Source organism: Harpia harpyja, chromosome 1 (genome assembly GCF_026419915.1).
Source record: "Harpia harpyja isolate bHarHar1 chromosome 1, bHarHar1 primary haplotype, whole genome shotgun sequence".
Taxonomy (NCBI): domain Eukaryota; kingdom Metazoa; phylum Chordata; class Aves; order Accipitriformes; family Accipitridae; genus Harpia; species Harpia harpyja.
Genome location: NC_068940.1, coordinates 52,439,597 through 52,462,867, shown reverse-complemented (window position 1 = coordinate 52,462,867; position 23,271 = coordinate 52,439,597). Strand labels below are relative to the sequence as shown.

At 42.1% G+C, this 23,271-nt stretch overlaps 1 long non-coding RNA gene across 1 annotated transcript; it reads left to right on the top strand.

Annotated features, from left to right (window-relative positions):
* The first annotated feature begins 17,280 nt into the window (after positions 1–17,280).
* Positions 17,281–23,239, top strand: LOC128144868 (uncharacterized). Its single transcript, XR_008236241.1, has 3 exons — positions 17,281–17,533; positions 18,407–18,529; positions 20,223–23,239. It is a non-coding gene; the product is annotated as an uncharacterized LOC128144868 (long non-coding RNA).
* Positions 23,240–23,271: the final 32 nt, after the last annotated feature.

Sequence of the window (23,271 nt, the reverse complement as noted above, 5' to 3'; positions counted from 1 at the left end):
TTGTTAAAAACAGCTAGATATGATACAAGGCAACAGTGAACTGGGCTGACAATTTTGTATTTGGGATCAGCAGTTCAGATATAGGTTTTGCTTGTTCTCCGAGCACTGAACAAGGGACATGGAGTAAAGGCAAGACAAGGATGACTCTTGGTCATCCAGTGAAGTCATTCGTTGGATGTTTAAGAGGTCTATTATCCTCAGTGCTCTGAGTAAAACCCAACTTGGTCTGTTCATGTGTTATTTGCCTAGACAAATGCCTTCTTCAATTTCAGTTGTATGTATTCCTCTTTGTTGCTCCCTCTCTTTTCTGTTCCCTTTCAGTTGGTTGTGGTGATTCAATTCGGAGACAGCTCTGTTCAAGTGGTGAGAAATATGCAGAGATGCTTATATATTTCTGGCAAAATAAGGGCTGTAATAAACAGCACTATGCTAAAGAGAAAATGGCTAATAATGTGTTATGAATGATGATGAAGATAAGCAGGCTGTCTGCTGTCTGAAAGTTTATGTGCAGAAGTGTCCTATGTTAAACCTGTTGAAAAATCGGAGCACATGCTGGTCCAAACCTGAATGGATACATGGAGCAGAAAGAACAGAGTCCCTGCCTTCTTCAGGTTTGTTGGTTATCCTTTGGGGTTGTTGGTTATCCTCCGCTCTTCAGGGAGAAGAGCTGATGCTCTCTCTTGTGCAGATGGTCTAAGCAGGACCAAATTCACCTCCATGACTTTTGTTAAGGGCCCTAGGTCCACTGTTGCTATGGTAGTACTGCTAATATTTTACATGGCCCAAGGCTTGGTGGCCCTGGGGTATGATGAAGGAGAGCTGGGGCAAGAACTCAAGGTTGGCTGGACAGGGCTGTACCTCTTCCCTTGCTTAAGGGCAGTCATAGTATGTACTGCTTTGTCTGTGTCCTACACTAATGAGAACATAATTAAACATTGTCTTCTGGGAACTGATTCCCACATAAGCAAGGCCTGTACTGTATGTTTGGTGATGCATGGTTAGCACATGTTACACTGTTTACTGACATAGTTTCATGCCAGTTTTTGTTGTAAGCATACCAATTTTGGTGGTGAGCATGCCAATTCTTGTTGTGAGCGAATAAAAGTTGAGCTTTGTGAGTTAAAGGATCCCTGGTGTCGTTTCACCTTGATCCTGACCTGGGAATCGGCAAACCTGAGTCATCGTCGTGAGAAATTGGGACGTGACAAGCTGGGACCCTCCATGCAGGAGGGGACCCAGCTGAGTTTCTTAGGATTCAAGCCTGTATTTCTCACCATTAGGGGTCTGCCTTGCCCAGGTTACCCTTGGCACGTGTTCAGGTCTTTCTGCATAGTCTGTGCCATTCCAGCAAAAAAACCCAACCCCAAAACCAAGAAAACAAAAGCAAAAACCCTAAAAGATGTACTCAGCCAGGAGACAAAACAACAAAATACTTTTGTCCCTGTTTTACCCAGCAACTGCTTCACGTTAAAAAACTACTCTTGTTATGAAAGGAGGCAGGGACTCCTTTACTTCATTTGGGTATGGATTGATGCTTCCTCTTGTGCTGTCTGGCCAGCTCATTATCTTGAAATGTGGGTTTGAATCCCTTCAGGCAGGAGAAAGAAGTAAATCTATGTCTCTCAGGCTAGGGGGGATTATAGGCTCTTCCAAAAGGGGATGTTTCTTCATGCCCTCCCCACCTCCAGTACCTTAATAGCAAGTGGTGGGGTATGTCTTGTAGGGAGATGCTGCTTAACCCTGCGTTGGACATGCTCCAAAGCTTTCTGCCCCATCGGGGTATTTAGGCAGGGAAATAGCCAGTTTCTTCCTCTGAGTGACCTAGGAATGGGAGCATTCTGGCCCGACACAACCAAAGTGTCTGCACCCCGGGCAGGAGCAGATCCCACAACGGGAAATCCCAGTGGAGCTCCTGCACCTGAGCAGCTTGACTGGCAGCAAGGGGGAAGAGGGGAGCTCAGCTACGCTGTGGGGATTGAGTTAAATAAAGCTAAGGGTCAGGCAGGATTTGGGGCTGTATTTTACAAGTGACAGGACAGCAGACAGTTTAAAAATTGGACTTACCTGTATGGTTTTTGTGTGTAAATGTTAAGTTCAAGAAAAAATAAAGTGTAAAATAGATTAATATTTTGACACATTCCTCTGCCTAATACTCCCTCAGCATCATCAGACACAGAATATACAGTACACAGAGCACTGTTGGTGAGGCGACAGCAGAGAGGCCTGATAAATGCCATAATATATACATTTTGTCCAAGTCTGATGCCCAGTTATCTTTTAATAACACGAGCTGAGTTTCTCTCTCAGGCTGAGAAATCCCAAATGAAGAAAAAAATTGTGTTAAAGTTCATGGATTTTTAAAATTGTTTATATTTGAAAATGTTTTCTTTTTCATACCAAATGTGATTTTGGACAATTTTTTAATACTTTTTTTTTAGTCAGAACTACAGAAAAAAATGAAACCCTGATGTTGATTTTTTTCTTTTTTTACCAGGTCCCTGGAGAAAAATAATCTTATATCAAAAATGTCAAGTTTACTCTATTGATTATGTTATATTGTAATGTTAAATGTTATCTAGTGAAAGGTGAAAAAAACCTTTCTGCTCTTTGCTACTTATATCTATGAAAAGTTTCACTACATTCATTTATTATTTAGACTGCATTATTCAGAAAATGCAAATATAGTTAAATAAAATTTCAAAATAGTTATATACAGTATATATGAAAAATGAGCCCAACTGTACTGTAAAAGAAAGACTTTTCCCCTTTTTACATCAGGATGAATCAACAGAAATTATTCTAATTTCTGCTTGATTGACTGAGCTCTGCACAATAAATGCTACAGTGCAAAAAGACAGCTAATTCCTCCAAGTTCTGATAAGAATAATGCTAGCAGATTCCTCTTCTTCTTTCTATTTTTTAAACAGGGATTAAAGCAAACAATCGGTGCATCATGTTAGACTCTGTCTTATGCATTATCTCCTTTGCTTTCCTTACCTCATTCCTTCTGATGGTCTCTGATTGATAAATGTGCAGTGTTTCAGATCTGTTTGTTCACAGCTTTCCTAGCAGCATGTTTCAAATTTTCCCTTATTTTTTAGAAACCATATGCCATGTAATATCATAAATGGAGCTTGTGAAAAAGAAACCATCCAATCCAACAACACATATTTTTTATGGTGGTGTTGGGCTAAGGGATCATTTTTATATCACTTGTTCCTTCCTCCAGGTTCTGACCTCCAAATATCCTGATTGTGAAAGTTATGATGCCAGTGAAGGTTTAGTGAAGAATGGCTCAGAAGCAGACCATGGTGAGAAAAGGCTCAGCAACATTGATAACCTTCATTTAGGAAATACAAGTATTGGAATCATTAAGTAAAAGTTAATGCTTCAGTGTAAAACGATGTCAGAAAACAACAAAGATAAATTTTCTGATGTTTCTGAAGCTAATATGAAGTGCTGAAATATTCCATACTCTTGACATCTCAGGTCTGTTGCACAAAACTGAACAGAAAAGAGCTAGCAGAGCCATAGTGTTGCATACAGAGTTACTGTTTTAAAAACTAATTAAAAAAATGTGAGTGAATGCAAGTCCCTTTATCTATATGAAAATAAATGGAAATATATTCAGTGCATTTATAGCATATGAAAGGTTATATTTAATGTTGTCTGATCTTGACCTTTAGACTGAAATTTGCATTTGATTTTCAATGCCTCTGTGAATGTTTTACTTCCTGTGCAAAAAAACCTTTCTCAACTGTGAAGACTGCACACCCTGTTGCAATATTGATCATTTTACACTGATGCTGGTAAATTTTCATGGCTTTATAAAGTTAACTATTGTTTTGAAGTGAAATTCTGAATTTTTGATCCAGTGGGATTACACTGGGAATAGACTTGTTCAAGGCTGAGACAATCCTTGTGCTCTAATCTATCTGTGGAGAGTGTGACTGCTCTTTGAGAAGGTTTATCATTTTGTCCTGGCTTTGCTTGAGTTCACACCAAGACATAGTCTAAAAAATACAGGCTTACACTAAGACATAGCCTCAGACTACGATAGGATGCTTGAAGTTTCATTTTCTAATCCATTTATAAAGTCAGTCACACTTAGTAGCGTTATTTATTTTATGTCACACTGCATTTGCCTATGCCATGAATGTCTGTGCACAATTTCATATTTCAGAAGTAAGCATTCATTCATTCATTTTCCCCCTTTTTTTCTGTCTCTGTCCTCTCTCTCTTTCTTCTGTAGAGTATAATAAACTTATTACCACCTTCATCTTAATACCACCACCTCACTCGACTGGTCTAACATACTCAAATTCAGAACAAGCATTCTCCACTCTTACTTAGCATTAAACCCAGCAAACTCTACTTCAGATCTGAAGAAAGGCTTGTACTCCTTAAAGCTTGTCTGCCTTTTTTCCCCCAGTCATCAGTAGCAATATCTTTTTAGAAAAGCTATTGTCTCTGTTATTGTTGGCATTAAAAAGTGACACTTGAGGATCAGGACCTCACAATGAGACAAGGCAGTGCATTTGCTCACACACAAAATTAGTATTCTATATAACTTGATATTCTCAAGTCTTTCACTTTTCCTGCATTTTTTGGACCAATCTGTATGTTTGTGTAGGATAGTGTCCTCAAGGCACCCAGACATACGCTTGTGAACACACTACACAGTAGTCTGAGCATGTCTCTCCCAGGATAGATCCCCTTCGTCATCTTTGTGCCATCTTTTATGCCTCCTTCCTGTTTGTGTCAGATCAAAAGAAAGCTCCAACCCTTAAAAACCAAGGGCTGAATTATCTCCCAAAAGAAGGAGTTATGCATCATTCTGTAGCAGTGGTTTCAAGAATACACGACATATTTTTTAAAGCATTTTGAAGTATCTTCGTTTATTCAGCTGTGAGCAAGATACACCACTCAATTAAATAATGATCCTCTGTCCACTTTAGAATTAGTGATTTGATGGCCAGTGTCGTCAGCACAATGAGGATAGTGGGCTGCTGCATTAGGCAATAGACTGCATCATCCACATTACACTTGGGTTCACTTGCAGCTCATGAAGGAAGAGGGATGTTCTCAGAGGTTTGTGTGGAGGTGTTAGTTCAGAATGCATCAGAAATTAAAAAATAATGTCATATCAAAATATTTGAAATGAGATATTGTGCTGATTAGTGTCCAGACAATTGCATAATGACTAATGCAGGTCAAGCAACAAGAGGAAATAACCTGTATTTAATAAATGTAATTTGCGATTACACAATATTGATAGCCCTAATCGAATAACTTAATCAATATGTATTCTAGTACTCATCAGATTTATTCTCTCAGGAGCAGTAGCAGTATAAAGCTTACATATTAAATCCAGAAAAGCTATTTACAGTATGTATTACTTGTTGGGGCAGTCATATTTGCTGAGTAATGTAACTATAATAGAACAAAATAATACAACTATCCCAAGCAGGAAAAAGCAATCTGGTTGAAAAAATTACACCACCTTTATTCAGAAGCATAGTAACATGCAGACTTGTCATTAATGTCATCAACAGAAACTTGGCTGAGGAGTCAGATTTAAATTGCAATGTTCAAGGCTCCCCCTTTGCCACCGTGCAGTTCCAAGACTGCCCAAGACATCCAAGATGATGGAAGGATGACATAATGCAGTGCTAGTTACAAAACAAGACCTAGGGGTTTTTTGTCATTTTGGAAATTGTTTCCTACCCTGTCTTTTACCCAGAATAACTATATGGGACCTGACCATGAAAGATGTTGCAGTGATCAGCATTGCAGTAACCAGGAAATAGTTGTCAGTGTTAGGGGACGGGATTTACAAAGCTGAGCGAGGTGTTGAAATTCTCTGCCTGTGGAAGATGCAGGTGTCAGGGTATTCTTTATAAGACATGGTGCACAAATATGCTGGGGTGGTCACACAAACAAATTGGAAAATAACAAGGAGAAGGTGTGTTACATGGTGGGACACCTGCTTTTTACATTACCCCCACCTCAGGTTAGAGCACTTTCCCAGGAAGCAAGGAGGATGGGTTCCCATCCTGCTTTGGCCAGAGAGGTTTTGGCAGCACAATCTCCTATCCAAGGAAGCGGCCAGCAGCCCTGGCTATAGGTACTGGGCTGGAACTGGGCTAATGGGGCCAAAGGAGAAGGGGTGGCAGTGTCATGGCAGTGTCCCTCAAATGGAAGGGAGGAGATCTGTGGAGTGGTGTCCCTGGATTATTTTTGGATTGTATCCTATGGCTGTTTCATACAGAAACAGATCATGGAACTGCAACAGACCCCAATGCATCTCCCTTCTAGTAGATATTTCATCACTCCAGCCATGTTTACTGTTTTGCTCCAGTATAACATGTGACAACCTGGCATGGGATGGCTCCTCACCTTCTATGTCCCATTTATGGTTTACTTTCAATTAAGCCAGCCTCCTTTGGGGACTTTTCTTTCCCCAGACAAGTCCCTCGTATAGTAAGTGCAGGTGTAATGAACTCTCTAAAAATCTTCTGCACTGCACCTGTCTGAAAGGAACCTGTACCTTCCTCATCTTAAGTTTTTGGTTTTCTTCTGAAAAAAACCCACAACCCAACACAACCACGAGTCCCTGCCAAATCGCCAAATGTTGCTGCTTTTCCTCTGAGCCCTTCAGCACCCCATTTCACTTTTGATTGTTCCAGTGCATCATCTTTCTGCATGCAGATGGGGGATTATCAGGCATTATCTTCCCTCCTCCCTCAGGTTTTTCATCCCTTCTGGCAGGCAGTGCTATATTCCGGGCCCCACGTTCTCCAACAATTGACCTGCGAGTTCCTTCTTTTCTGGTGTGAATCTTCTCATGTCTGTCCTGCCTTCTGCTCCCTGTCACAGTTGTTTCTTTTTTTTTTTTTTTCCCTTATCCCTGTTTCTTCTTGGCCTTCTCTCCTCTGCTCTCTCTTCTTTCCACTGTCGAGCTACTTTCAGCTGCTGCTTTGGGGTTAATGACCTCGCACATCTTCTGCACAATCTTTATTATCATTTGTCGTCTTTGTATCATCTCTGCTGCTTAGCTGCAACAGCTTTTCTTTGTTGCTTTTTTGCTACAGAAAACCAAACCAAAGCAAAAAAACTAAAAAAGCCCAAACCAATCAAAAAAACCCCTAAGCAACCTCCCATAAAAATTCCTACTTGCAGCCCTCTGTTCACTGCCTTCCTTTCACTGAGCTTCAGCATATAGACACCACCGACATGACTTTTTAATTGCAGCTGACTGCACACTTGCCTGACTCCATGCATCTTGTCTCTGACATGCCCCTCCTCACCCACAGATGCTACAGGCCCTGTAACATCAAACATAAATTAGCAGAGGGAAGGTGGTATTGCTTCAATATCTACTGTTCCTTTTTCTGCTGTTCAGTATATGGCAAAGTAACACCTCCTGAAGATTAGCATGCTGCTGGTGTTGGTTACCAACCTAGAAAGCTACTCATTTTAATTATCTATCTTCTGCTGTTTGAAAAGCAGCAATGTTACTGTTGGATGAGACTGCGCTTATGGTTTGTGGAGGTTTGACTGGGTTAGAACCAGGCCCGCTTGTAGCTCAGAGCTGTGGGGAAAAAATTGCTTGATATGAGTGAAAAAAACCCAAACAATCCCCCCTCTCCAAACTAGCACCTTTTTTCCTGTTAAAGTTCAGAAGAGCTCTTCTAGCCATGGCACTATTTCGCAAAATAAGGTGGCCTTCTTAATGAATAACCTGACTGTTTATCTGGGATGAGCAGATGATTGCAACCCAGTACTAATGTTTAATTCCCCTGTGGTGGGATGACCCTGGCTGGACACCAGGTGCGCACCAAGCCGCTCTATCACTCCCCTTATCAACTGGACAAGGGAGAGAAAATATAACAAAAGGCTTGTGGGTCAAGATAAGGACAGGGAGAGATCACTCACCAGTTACCGTCACAGGCAAACCAGACTCAACTCGGCGAAATTAATTTAATTTATTACCAGTCAAATCAGAGTAGGATAATGAGAAATAAAACCAAATCTTAAAAACACCTTGCCCCCACCCCTCCCTTCTTCCCAGACTCAATTTTACTCTTGAGTTCTCCACCTCCTCCCCTCAGTGGTGCAGGGGGATGGGGAATGGGCGTTGCGGTCAGTTCATCCCATGTTGTCTCTGCTGCTCCTTCCTCCTCAGGGGGAGGACTCCTCACTCTTCCCCTGCTCCTTTAGGCACAGACTGCTCCAGCGTGGGTCCCTTCCACGGGCTGCAGTCCTTCAGGCACACACTGCTCCAACGTGGGTTCCCCATGGGGGTCACAAGTCCTGCCAGAAAACGTGCTCCAGCGTGGGCTCCTCTTTCCACGGATCCGCAGGTCCTACCAGGAGCCTGCTCCAGTGTGGGCTTCCCACGGGCTGCAGGTGGATATCTGCTCCACCGTGGACCTCCCTGGGCTGCAGGGGGACAGCCTGCCTCACCATGGTCTTCACCATGGGCTGCAAGGGGAATCTCTGCTCTGGTGCCTGGAGCACCTCCTCCTCCTCCTTCTTCACTGACCTCAGTGTCTGCAGGGTTGTTTCTCACACATGTTCTCACTCCTCTCTCCAGCTGCAGTTTCTGTTCCGCAGCAACTTTTTTCCCCCTTCTTAAATACGTTATCCCAGAGGCACTACCACTGTCACTGATGGGCTTGGCCTTGGCCAGCAGTGGGTCCGACTTGGAGCCAGCTGGCATTGGCTCTGTTGGACATGGGGGAAGCTTCTGGCAGCTTCTCACAGAAGCCACCCCTGTAGCCCCCCGCTACCAAAACCTTGCCACGCAAACCCAATACATCTCCAAAGGGAATGGAGGCTAATTTATAACTACCAAGCATATGCATCCTTCTGAAAAACAGTGAATGATGATACCCATCTCTGACAATAGGAAACATTTTCACAGGCTGAAAGTTCTTGCAAGAAAAAGAGCTAAAGAAATTCAGTACATGTTACAATAAGAGACAGGATACTATTAAAAACATGTGCCTCATTCACTCTGCATTCAGTTGCCCCTCATTTAGAGTCACTGCAGAATAGACTGGCTAATGACTCCTTTGCAGAGGCAAGTGTGGTTAGTTTATCTATTATATTCAGGAAAAGATGAGTGAATCAATCATATAAGTTATTTTCACTTGCTCATTTCATCTCTTCCCAGCCTTCCTCTCCCCCAGGAATCTGACTGCTACAAATAATTTAAAATTGTATGGTTGTTTTTCCGATGCCAGCACAGTATAGTCTTTGCCATTACTGATCCATGCATTGTAGCAGAGCATCACTTACAGAGAGGAAAACCACAGCAGTAATAAATGGCCAATTTAATTGTCTTCACGCTTTCTCTCTATTAGTTTATTTTTCTCTTTCTCTGTTTCATTCCTTCCTCTTTTCTTTTTCTGTTGATGTAGTGTGTTGATAAAGAAGTACTTCACAGCCAGAATGAATCCAAAGATGGATGGATCTTAGTCACCAAAGATGGGCTTTTCTGTAGCCCCTCAGTTTTTCATCCTAAAGAGGTCATTGTTAAGACTGCCTGACTCTTTCCCCTGTTATATCACCGAAAGGACACAACCTCTTGAAACTCCTTTTCACAGGCTATCTCTCTCCTTACCTTTCCTTTGTGCTGCTTCTTTCTCCCTCTATCACACTTCAGTTATCTTTCTTGCCCCCTACAGTCTTGGTAGGCTTTTTTCCTGCACCACATTCTGGAGCCTTTATCAACCTAAAGGTTCGTGAGATGGATGTGACTGCATACCATAAAAAGCAAGGTAAGATACTGGGCCTGCATTCAGTATCTCCGACTGGCCAAGAGGTGACCAAGGAAGAGTTACAGAAGGAGATGGTCATTATCTGCTACATTGACTACTAGAGAGAAAGCAGGAAACACATTTTCTGGATCCTGAAGCCCATTGTCTGGGATAATAAAGAGCAGCACCATCCAAGGTGGTATATGGAGCAGAATGGTCAACGTCCTCCAGGACACCTGGGCTTTGCATGATAATCTCATACTATGGAGGGAGTGGGCTGTGTCTGTACTTGTTTTGCTAATCAGGATGGCTGCTAATCAAGAAGCCCATCATCTTTTGACTGGCAATGACATTGAGATAAATTCCTGCTTCCTCACATGCTCTGCTATTTTCACAATTATTGGAGTGAGTATGTAGTAAAAATATATTCACCGTTGTACAGGAAAACTCACCATGAAAAAGGCACTTATGGCATTGCCTGCACAGCATGGGATGCAGACATAGTGTCAGGGATCAGTATTCCTGATTTTCATGTTGCACTGGAGTCTGAATGCCACCGTCACACTTTGAAAAGTGTCTGCATTAGTCAGGACTATAAAACCTAAAGGTAATCATGAGTCTCTATGACAAAGTCCATTTCTGCTGCAACTTGTTAACATCTGTGGTACCGCAGTGTTGCTGCATTGTCAAGGGGTGGATTTATGCAGGCATTCTATTCTGTCTAAGAATGGTGGGCTTATTTTCTAAGCTCTGAAAAGCAGAGTCAGTGTTGCCTATGAACAAATTCACCTTCCTTCACCTCGCTACCTCTCTGAACTCAATCCCTGCTTTTGGGGAAAACACTTGCTCGAGAGCCTCCTTCCTTCCAACCATAGCAAAGTAAGTGGCAACATCTGGGTCTTGCTCAGAGACAGACAGCAGCTAATGCCTGGCTGGAGGGGGCCCAGGGAGCGGAGGCTGCTGGCAGCGTGACCAGAACCATGTTTGTGCTGGCGGCAGTTCCTAGTGTCTCTGGCTGATTCCCAACTCAAATGTGAGAGCAGTTTGTCCTCGTACGTGAGCCAAGCCTGTCTGAACGGGGCTTCCCTGCTCTTGCCTACCTTCACCTGCTGTAGATTTGCTTTGAAGAACCCATGTGATTGCTGTGATTGAGGCAGTAAGTTTTGAAAGGCCTCCTTAAAAGCATGTGGCCTGTAGGAGCCTTAATTATTGCCCTGGAGACATATTAGAAATGGACTTAGACCAATGGGTAAGTGCTCAGGTCAGTTGAAGTAGGTGCAAGTGTTCCCTTCTTTCTTTATGCTGCATCTGGCAGGGTTGTTTGTCTGCCCCAAAATGTTGCTGAAGTCCCTCGGTGCCATATATACTTATAAATTCTCCCTTCGTGGTGGCTTGTAAATGTACAGAAATAGTGGGGCATTCTGGCTATGTAGGTTGAATTTTGCATCTTGTGTTATTGTGATTTTACCAGTTGGCTTACATATTTGAAATGGCTAGCGGCTGCACTTCAACTTCCAAATTTCCCAGTGCTGTTACCATTGCTGGTTCTTGTTGCAGAATTTGAAAGATTTCCTTCTGGTCCTGGTCCTGAGACCTACAGCACTTGGAGTATGTTGCCAAGGGTTTCCTCTTACTAAGCAGACCACAAACCATCTGCCAAGGCCTTTTCAATCGCTAATTTAAAGGACAGATGGATCACCACTAAAATAGCTCCAGCTAATTGAACTTGTCAAATAAAACTGTCTAAACCGTACCAGGCCTTGCTTGAAAATATGCTTTAAACAATTCCTGAAAAAATAGTCTTTGAAATAGCTAAGATGTTTAAAAACAAAGAGCTATCCCATGTGAAGTCAGAGAATGCAAGACCTCTCTCCACAAATCTCAGGTAAAACTATTCTGTTGGGCTTGGAGCCTTCACAAACTATTAAAAAGGAACCCTTTTGAATCTTAATTGATGATGCCTTGCTCATATCCTGGCATCCAGGAAGGAATTGTTCTCTTATATCCAAATGAGATGTTTCCTGCATAGTCAAAGCACACCGTGAAGGAAATGGCAATTAGGTATTGAAGCCCACGACAGCAATAGCTGCATGTGAAAGTTAGTCATGCAGTTGCTGTGAGAATTGTTTACTTATTAAATTTTAAAATATGACCTTAGCATTACTGTTACCATAGTCTTGCAAATACTTACCAAACCTTCATTTGCTGTAAATTGCTTTAGTTCAGTTGGCTGGTGTGGAACAACGGTGATTTATACATGCATAAGTATGCATGTATCATTGACACTATCCGTGTGTCTCTTCATGGTCAGATGTATCCAGGGATGTATCGGAGGTTCTCTTTTGTCAGTCTGCCCGTTTTACAAATAATATAATGGATGCTGAATCAAAAGAATTATGGGAATCAATTACTCATGAGAGTATATGTGCTTCCAAGTGCTGCTCTCTTAAATAGATCACTTCCTACTTTGTCGTCTTTGACCACTAATTGCAGAGGGCAGTTCTGAGTTAAATAACCTGCAGGGCAAGAATTATTTATAAAAGATTGCATGCATAGGACTTCGATAAATTTTTTAATGATGTATAGACAAGAACACTAAACCCCGGAGGAGACTGTTGCATTTGTAATCGCAGCTTGAAATGCATTTACTGTAACAGGTGACACTGTGTATCACAAATATCAAATGTGTAATAGTCTTTCTGTACTTGGCTGAAACTAATGAAATCTTTGAAAATGCTGCGAGGTGTATCCATGTAGAAATACGTTTGCCCTGAAACTGCAAGTCTGTAGAGCTTTCATACGCACATCTCATATGAAGTCCTTCTGTTATGAAAAGCAGGTATCAGTGTCTGTGCGTAAGCATAAGCATGTGTCTGTGTGCATATGCTGGAGGGAAACATCATTTCAGGCTTTTTCTTAGTTTTCGTATGACTGAGAGAAACTCTCATGGTCTCCTGCTGTTTCCTGTTAGTAGACTGTCAGAGGAAATATGTTTATTCAATGCTAAATAAAATTTCATTTTTGTGTCTTTAGGATGTGTTTGTTGTTAAATTTAAGGAGGCGTTTTATCATCCACCAGAGCTAGAGTTTTAGCTAGTATAAATTAGCTTGGAGCTTCTGAGATCTGTGGAGATGCAGTGTAACAGATCCTCAGCTCTTTTGTGTGTGGGTGCAATGATGGAAAACTTACATTACATGGTATAAAAAAAGAAAGAGCAAGAGAGGGGGGAGAGAGGAGAGAGAGAGAGAAGGGGTTTTTTTTCCTAAGAGGCAAAAATTAATTTCTCCAGTGTTCAAGATTTTGGGGAATAAGGAAAAATTTGCATAATATTGACAATCCGATCAAAAAAAAATAGTTGAGGGAGCCCATCTTCATTCAGTAACTGGCTTAGAAGAGCAGAGGCACAGCATCTGGAGCTGATAACCGAGAAGGCTGTTCTGGGAAGCTTCCTTTCAGATTACCCACAGTGGAAACATAGCTCAGTCTCCAACTACACCATCAGCTGTGAAGCTTGTTAGGATCCCTCTCATACTGAAACAACCTGTCACTCAGAAACCAGAGAAAGTCAAGTTTTGTTACAGGGTGCAGAGGTAGGCACCACATGCCTGCTTCACTGAAGCTAAGTATTCCCCTTGCTTACCTGAAATCCAATTTTCCGGTGAATCGAAACAAATTTAGACCTTTTAGAAGAGTTATACAAAACTCAAGAGTTTAATGTTCCTTCCTCTTAAAACTAGGCACTTGCGATGAATTCTGTTCTGAGATTTTAAGTAGAGCTGAGAAAGGTTTTATATTTTATTTGGAAGGGCCGATCTGTAGTAACCAAAACCTACTATAAGGAGGCATCAACTGAAATAAATTTGCCGTTAAAGTTTCAAAAATGAGTGAGATTCAACGCCCTTGAATGTTTCATTGCATCATTGCTAAAATGTAAAAATTTCTGGTTTTCCAAATCAAAAAGTTTTCATCTTGAAATGTAGGATACTTCAAAAAGTGGCTAGAACTTGAAACTTGAAAAATTAATATCTTTCCAATTGCCCTATACTGTCATTTTATTTGGGTTTTAAGTTCATTAAAAACTTTTAAGAGTTTAAGTTTCACCAGATTTGTGTCAGGAACATTTTTGTTCACCTAGAAGCTTGTGTAGAATGGGCTTACTTCTTCCTCTATTGCTGTAATGATTAGCTCATCTGTTCAAATGAAACTCGGGGCTTGCCTCATCAGTTGGAAATTTATGACTTGAGAAGGGTCTCCTAATACTTCTTACGCATCTGTCTTCCTTTCCAGTGAATTAGAGTAAAGGGAGAAGGCTCCATGATAAATACAACCAATGTGTCTCCTGAGCATTAAAGAAAAGCAGCAGAATTCAGAGTTGTAGGGCTGGTTTCACTCCTAGCTTACCCCCTCAGCTCTGTCTATTGGCAGGTCCTCTGAGTAGCAGATGGCACTGGTAAAATGTGCTCTCCGTATGTTTTCCTGTAAACTGGACCCAGCAGAGTGATAGCTACATTTCTGAGCACTTAGCCTTGACCTGTCCCACATCCATTCCCAGTTACATAATTTCATAAGTAATTGCAAGGGGATAGTATTTAGCCTTGAGTTCATTTTAGATGGAGCAGCCTCCCTGTCCCTGTGATGATGTTGCCATATTTATGTGGCCAGTATTCGTACCCTTGGTTCAAAGCAATTGCCTTGTTACCATGCCCTGATGAGCCTTTCCTGTTACCACTGTAGCCTTGAAAGCTGGAAACTGCAAGTGCTGCAGGTGGTGAGCAGCAGGGTTTGATTAATCCAAATTCCATTTTCGCATTATTGAAAAAAGATGGGGCAAAAGGAATGCTCTGCAGCTGAGTGTCAAACATAGTTAGAAATATTGCAGCTATGGGGATGATGATGTGGGTCATGCAGTAATTATTTTGAGCCAGGAATATATAGTGAGACCATATCGGAAATTTGTCAGCGAGCGTTGCTTTAACTCATGGTTATATAAGAGCTCAGTGAGAAGGCCAGACTGCAAGACAAGTGGCTTTTTGTCCATTGTTGTATTACAAAAATGTGATTTTCACCAAAATTATGCTGAGCTACAGGCTGTTAACACAATACATCGGACTGACATGGATTTGGTGCACAGCTCTGTATCAGAAGATCATGCGGTCTTCATGCAAACAGAAAAACACTCAACTGCTGGCCATGAAGTGCAGCCTTGGAGTGAAAATAAGACTAATACCCAGAAATCATGATGACCTTCAGAAATAACAATGGCAGCTTCATCCCTTTCCTTATTCGCATTTGCTACAGATTCACTGGTGTTTGGGGTTTTGGTTTGTGTTTCTTTGCTACATCAGTTTAATCCTGGATTTCATATTCTTCTAGATCCTTCACTGTTGCTGGTATCGTAGCCTCACACCTCCTTGCTGCGCTCATGAGAAGTGAGGAGATTTTGTTAGTGCCATTTCACAGGTGGCTGTGGGGAGGGTGTGCTGCTATTTCAAGAGGGAGCAAGATATTAAATGCATATGTGAAATAGAGAACAAGATTTTATTTCTCTGCTGTATAAATTCCATGAATTTCCTCATTTCATGGGTAGGAAGAAAATGGTAGAAATAAAATCCAAACGACAATGTTCATTTCTGCACTGTTCTGTCCAGAAATTGATGGGACTGAAATCCTGTTACCAAAATGCTTCAGTTCAGTCTTAAAACTCATGTATTTGCTGTGGAAACACCTGTATATTTGGGACCTGTAGCATTGGCCCCGAACTCTGTCTAACTGTTGGAACCTCAAAATTGTTTTAAAATATGCTCTTTTATAAAACCTTTTCCCATTTACCACCTGCAGGGTAATTCTCTGAGCCTAACAGACCAAGATTTAATTCTTCTTGCAAACTCATACCAAGGCGTGCAATCGAAAGTTTGCAAAGCGTCCTATGCTGGCAGAGCAGCTCTTTGAAGAGATTGCCATTTGGTACAGTACTTACAAGCGCTGCTGAAGTCAAGCACAAGCCAGGTTAGCATAACCGCAGATGCCGAGGCTGTATGCCCTGGATGTGAGTTTTGGCCTGTACCAAGCAGGGTCTTGTAGAAAATGGGAGTGCGATGGGCAGAGCACGATATGCTTGAGGGGGGAGATCTCCGGGAGTTCCCGGAGATCTGCCTGGAGCAGGTCACCCTCTTTTGGGGTGGGGATGGGGCCGGCATCATGGATGCGGTGCCTCAGGACCAGAAGACAGGCCACGTCTTGTTTTGCACAGTAGATGAGACTCAGCTGGTGCCATCTTACCCCTCATGGTCGGTGCCTTGATTCTTCCTGTGGCATTTTTTCTTGCGATGACCGATGAAACAAGTGAATTGTGCAAGTAAATGCAAAGAGGACTTGGGAATGCTGGGCAGCTTTGGGCTTCATCACAGCAGTGGAGAGCATGGAAGAAGCTGTTTTTCAGGAATGTTATTCTCTGGGTTGGCCTGGGTCTCCTTGTGTTTCCTGGCAGTATGCTTGGCAAAGGCACCACACACTGCTAATTGGCTCCTCTTCTCTTAGCTGCCCAGCTTCCGGTAACAGTTTCCCCTTGTGCTCATGAGTTACTACGCTACCATCTGCATCAACTGGGGCACGGAATGGCATTGGTTGAGTACAGTTATTTCCTTTAGGGTTTATGTTCAGTTGCAGCTGCCCATCAACTAAGTCAGGCATCAGCTTCCGTACTTGTGTGTAATCACAGCACAGAGCAGCAGCCAACTTGTGTCTCTTCTGTGGTGTGATTTTTAAGCAGCTTATTTTCATGGTGTTGGTAGCTCCTTTTACCATTAATTGGTTTTACAGGCACATGCTTTGCTTGGATCTGTACTGGGAGAAGGAGAATGAAACAGCTTTTAATAGGCACTGCTATGCTTACTGTGTAGTGCGTTTTATGGACTTGCAAGCCCTTCCTCTTATTCTCCAGCCTGGATTCAGTATTAAAGCAGCAGCTTATGTAGGGCAGGAATCCTGCAGAGTGATGGCCAGCAATCAGAACATTCAGACTCACATTGCTGTGCACGTGCACAGAAAGATCACATCACACTTCTGCAGACTAACACAACGTCAGTATTTCTAGCAGTTTGCAAGTAGTCTCAGCGACCTTAGCGTTCCTCTAACGCAGGATTAATTTGCTGCCTTTTTTTCTCCTTAGCTGTGGAACTTCCTCAAGTCTTGAAAACAAAAACCAAAGCAATGTCAGCTCTGTGGGGACGGCAAGCACACACCTGCATCCATAGGTGCTCAAGAGCGTTCAACCTCCCTGCGGCTGGGTCAGTGGGACGTGATGCCTAACCTGACCAGGCTGCTAGCTGCTCTGCATCCCCATCACTGCCACCCTGCATCCCTTCTTCGGGTGTTTGCTGAGTCTGAGCTGCTCCCTTTCCAGCCAAACAGCTCATTTTTTATCTGTCAGTGGTTGGTGGCTTACAGTGACACCCCCCCCCCAGCTGTGAGTCAGGGTGTGATCGTATGAGTTGTTACTGGCAGGGAGGATGGGATAAGCAGGCTAAGGAGGACAGGGGGGTAATCTCTTACTGGGTACGGTTGTAACTGAGAGAGGAAGTTAAATCAGACCTTGGACAGTAGGTGTCAAGGAATAAACTGGGGCTCGTAATTCATCAACATGGACATACATCAAACAGGAGTCCTGCCCGCCTTCACGCACAGCTTTCCTGCAGATTATGGAAGGAGGGCAGGAATCAGCAAACAATGAATGCGCTCCACAAGCTACACACCTGCTGCATTAAAAGTGAGTATCTCCACTCCCCTGTCTTGTAGAAGCTGATAAAAGCCTGGAGGAGGACAGTGAGAGCTCCCATTCAGTGGAATTTTCCACTCAGTTTATATACATATGCATGCTGTGTGCTGCTGGGATGCTGGCAGAATGGATGCAGGTACTACAGAACAAGTGGCTTCCTCAATGCTTTAAAATACGGGGGGAAAAACTAAGGGGACAATGATAAGAAGCGGCTTATAAAACCTGGCTATTGAAAATGCTGTAAAATAGCATTTATTCTGGGAGTGAATGGCAGGGTTTCACAAAAGACTCCTTATCTGAGACCCCACACATCAAGTTGAAATGGTGATTTTTTTTTTTTGTATTTCTATTTATTTCAAATTTTGCAGTCGAGATGATATAATATTAAACCCCCCCAACATTTCTGACACTGTCAGCAAAGAGTGGCACTTGAATCTTCCATTTTTCCCTGTGCCAAACCTCTGCAGATCTTTAACCTAGGGCAAGAGAAGGCACCTGTAGCTATCTGAATGTATTGGGGCATGACACGCACTGTGGAGGGGACTGATCCCAGGTTCCCCACTAACCTAGATGAACTGTCTTGCTTGAAACTCAGAGCTGCTATAGAAAAAATGGTCACTGCAGCTACTCCTTACTGGTTTGGTTGCATTTTATGAATGAGAACTGGGTTTCGGTTCCTGCCACCATGGAGGTGTTAAGAGCTGTGAAACCCAGGTAGTCAAGTATCTCCTTGCAGATCAATGCACACGTACACCAGATGGGGGAAGACAGACAGTATGATCCTTGTCCTTGCTTTTTGCCTGAAAAAATTGCTCCCTGATTAACATGCTGGCTCTGATAATCTCCATTTAATTTTCTTCTCAGGCATTGTATGGCAAATGTGGGCCCACAACATGGAACATAAATTTCACTGGGCAGAGAGGCACATCTTGGAGTACTGCCGCAGCTATATTGTTTCTCCAGGCCTAGCACTTAGAGAATAAGAAGGTAAGCTGGAATGAATGAAGAAACTATTTTTATGAACTTACAGTGCATGTACCTCTTTGCAGAAACTATTTTTATGAACTTATGGTGCATTTACCTCTTTTTGCACTTTTTTCTAGGTCCATGCAAGGGTACCCACACATTTGCTGTATCATTAGCGCCCCACATACAGAACCTCACCGTTATACAGCTGGATAACTAGTAGGAGCACTCAGGCTCCTCTAGGACCCTGCTTGCATCCTGCTCTGTAAACCAGTGTCCAGTTTGACTCCAGCCATATCCTTGCTTGCTAACTTGAGAACCAGTAATAAAAAAAGTGATACTTGTGAAATGATGCATCTGCTTTTTTGTGTCCAAAATCTGGCACAGGAAGGCAATTTAAAACGGGTTTCTTAAGAGAAGCCTCTAAAGCTACCTTGCACACAGGAAAGAAAGCAGAGAGAAGGGAGCTCAACCCTCCTGTCTCCTATTGATGTCAACTTCGTATCTGAAGAAAGCTTTACCTTCCTTCCAAAGGTCAGATTAACTAGGAAAAGTGAAGTTTTAGTTTCTTAAATGAGGTTTCCTAGCAGGGTGCTTCGAACAGTGTATTTTTGTGTTCTGCTCCCCCTTCCACTTTGCTATAGATAAAAAAAGCATGTTGTGCTTTTTCCTCACTGTTACCAGCATTATAATGCTTACTTTGAGTTCCTTTTTCGTGGGTTCCTTGCTAAAAGCTGAAGAGATGACACATTGTAAACAGCAAAATCTCTGCTGCTGAGAGCCAGTTCTGCATACTGAGTTTTGTATGTGCAAAGATTTTAAAAAATGTGAGATTGATTTACAGACTATGAGATATGAAAAGGAAAAGAAGGAAATTTTATTCTTTTATTTGTATTCTGTTTCCCCTTTTTTACTTCTGTGGACAGAAAAAGAGTGTTTGTGACCTCAGGGGCCAGGAATATTTTTAATAAGAAAACTGAAATGTTCATATAATTCTCGGACACCACAGTAGGGCTTTAATTAATATCTATATCTACAAATATTTTTGTGAAATTTTTATATAATCTATAGAGCTATCTCATATAGAGATATATATTTTGTCATGCAGCTAACTAGCTAGCTATGTATATCATAAGACAGGCTGTGAAAATGTTATGAATTGGCAATGCTTGATATTTATGCCGTGCTTAGAAATGTAAAAAAAACCCCAACAGATATGGTTCTGGTCTACCAGAATCAGTCTGTTGTTAATGCAGGACTCCCTACATTCAATCATTTTGAAGAGGCTCTTAAAGCATTTCTTTCAGCAGTTCTTTAATTAATCCGTTTGTATAATGAATGGCAATAGAGCCTTCAGCTCCCCTACGAAGGGCCTGTAATTCTAATGCCACTTTCAAGGTCTACAGCTTGCACAGTTAATATGTGTTAGACAAGTATAATATATAATAGTACAGATATGCAAGTAATACTGCAGGTATTTTAGAAGCACAGATGAGCCAAAGGAAGATTAATGGAATCTGACAAGGTGACAGAAATGCCGCTGCACAAGGACATCCATCTCTAGGCTTTTTGTTATGTATTACTGTGAGGGAAACAATCAGTGGAGTAAAATACCCCTTTGATGAGTGTAATTTGGTAACAATTTGCAAACATGATAATGGGCCTTCTTAATTCAAAGGCATTTGACAGTGATATCTTGACATTTTCATTACAGGAGCTGTCAGGAATAATCTGGAAGAGGAGAAGAGTCTTATTGGAAAGTGCCTACTTACCTTCGGTAATCTAATAATCTATAGTAGTAGGGTCAAGTAATTTTTTATGATACAGCCTTTAATCATCTATCAATTACTATGTTTAATTACAGCTGAGCTGCTAAGATGTATAGAGATCTTCCAGGGGACAAAATGAACAGCTATAGCTCTGCACTATTGCCAAAGATGCAGCAATTCCCCTTCTCCACCACCACCTCCCCATGAATGAACTGGCTGTAAAAAAAAAAAAAGGTGCTGAGCCCATTACACATAAAGCCAAAGATTTGGTTACGTCATGACACGTATCCATGACAAACTGAATGAAGATTACAAGAGAAGTTTTTGTGGCTTTTTCTAATTTACAGCTGCTTGACTTTGCCCTTCAATGGTTCTAACTAGCTAGCTACACTAACAGCTGTAGATATACTTTCTAGGTAATTGTGAACATCTATATGGGCCAGGACTTTTTTTAATACCACTGTTGGAGCCTCTGCCCCAGGGAGAAGGGAACACCTTGCCCGGGAGCCATGAAGGTCTGCTCACGGCAGGGTGATCCCAGTGCTGAGCATTACCTTCCTCAGCAGCATGGTCCAGGTTGTCACGTGCCTGTTGATAACTTGAATTCTTTTGGGTAGGTCAATAAAAGTACACAACATTAATACCCCCAAATTAAAAATTTCATAAGCCACCAGCCACCCCGAGAAGCTGCAGTTCTCCCTTGACTTCACACAACAAATTTTGCTGCGTTCCCTGAAGGCTGCTGTGTCTTGCTGCAACTTGGTGGCTCTGTTTTTCTGTGGGTGGCCTACCTTCAGAACGCTTGTCCACTAATAGCACAGCGATAGCTTTTCTGATTCTGCAGGCTAGTACTGCAAGAGTCCAGCTGTTTATAAAAAGCAAGTAAATCGAAACCCAGTGTACTTCACACCAAATGAAAACTCCTTTTTTTTTTTTTTTTTTTTTACCCCTTTCTCTATGTGTAGGACTCTTCAGTCTAAAACAAAGATGCATAGAATGACCCTGCAAATAAGATCAGTATAATTCAGAGAATGAAATTAATCTGTTAAGCCCTGGCTTGCTTTGTCACTTACCATCACTGTAGTTTCTTTTCACCTTCAATTTTTGCTTCCCTTCATTATTTGCTATAAAGAGTCTTATTTAGAGGAAGAAATAGAAAGAGGATTTTATGCATCCATTATTTAATGATGGACTTTTATCCCGGGGGAAAATGGGCCAGAAGGATTCTGATGGCAGAGTGAAGTGAATTAAAGATCAAAAAATTTCCTACATTTGGCTGAGAGTTTATGACTTAATTTGCATAACCCTAGTTTTAATGTCAGTGACTTCTTTCCTGCTCCATTGTTGGTTTGGTTTTTTTGTTTTCAAATTTAATTGCCTGTGTATTAATTTTCACAATTCTGGAGCCAGCATCCCTGTGAGATCTAATTTGAGGACTGTATTTCCTCTTTGGAGGATAAAAGACTATTTCACAAAGAGAAGGAAAAATCAAGAACAATGGCATCTTTGAAATAACATACATTATTTCTTTTCAGAACAGCATTTCTCTTCTAGGGCTTCTTAGGAGGGAGTGTTGTCTTTACAGGAGATTTGCCTGAATGCAATTTTCGGACTCTCACCAAGCAGCACAAAAGGCCAGAAGAGGCACCACAGCATTGCTCCAACTTGCCTAAGTGGACCTGGGGCACAAGGGGCAGAGGGAGTTTGAGCCTGCTGCACCTTCTCACTGGCTGATGTTTCATGGAAAGAGCAGGATAGCCTGCACATAGGTCTATTGTAGCAGCAACTAAATTATACCTGCTCAGAGATGTCTTGATGTATTGTATATATAAAACTTTATTTTCCAGACAGAAATAATTTTAGGCATTAAGAGTCAGGTGCCAAAAGTTTTCTAACCTGCTTTTGGCAGCGTACCCTGTGTGCTCTGTGTTGCTGTGTCAATGCAAAAGAGCTGTACAGCCTGCACCGGCATGGCCCCCCCCAAAAGTTGCACCATCGACAAAGCTGCTGAGCACCACGTGAATGTGAGCCTGGGGGATGCAGGATTATTGCCAGGTGAGGGAGCTGCTTTAATTCTCGTCAGAAGCAACATGGGCATCAGCTGCTGGTGAGCAGCAAGGTTTGGGGTGAACCGCAGGGCTGGTGTACTTGTTGCCAAGCCTTTGCCTCCTCACTGAGGGATGGTGAGTGGGGTGAACAAGCTGGGGGGCTGAGCTGAAGGATGGACATCCTCTTGCTTTCACCAAGGGACAAGACAACAGTGTTTATATCAGATTTTACATCACTTCCAAGATGTGTCTCAACAATGCGCTTCCTATCTTCCTCCTTATTTCTCCCCATTTTTCCTAATAAAATTGTGCCATACTTCCCTCCTAAATGACTCCTGTGTATCTTTGTCTTCATTTTCTTGCCACCTTTCCTATCATTACAGCTTCCAGCCTTCCCTCTTCTGGAAGAAAAAAGGCGGCAAAAAGCTTCTGAAAGAGAGTATTTAAAAAACCTTATTGCTATAAAATGAAGCACGGAGTAGGACAAAGACTTGTAGGAAATGCACATTGCTGCCTAAAGATGCCTTTAATGAAAAGATGGGGAAGCTTATGGATGCTTGAGTGCTGGACCCTTGTGATTGCCTAGGACATGCCAGAAAGCACACAGAGCTGCTTGAAAAGACAGCAGGACTTCTGTGTGATGAAGAGCAGCCAAAGAGCTGAAAACATGGTAGAGCTAATAAAACAGAGCCTGGAGTCTTCTGGTTTCCAATTAAGCTGGTAAGAGCAGAGTGCCCCCACATAAACAGAGCTCTAAACCCAACCGTGTTACGGGCACAACAGGAGTGATTACCTCCCCCATCTCTTTTCCTAAGGCTGCTTTGCCCTGGGTACCTAATTTCTTTACTGCTGTAAAACAACCTGGCTCCATTACAGTTAACAAAGTGGTGCCCATTTGTACTGCAGCAGGCAATTTCCTTTAGCCTGAAACCAGTATTTTTTCTAA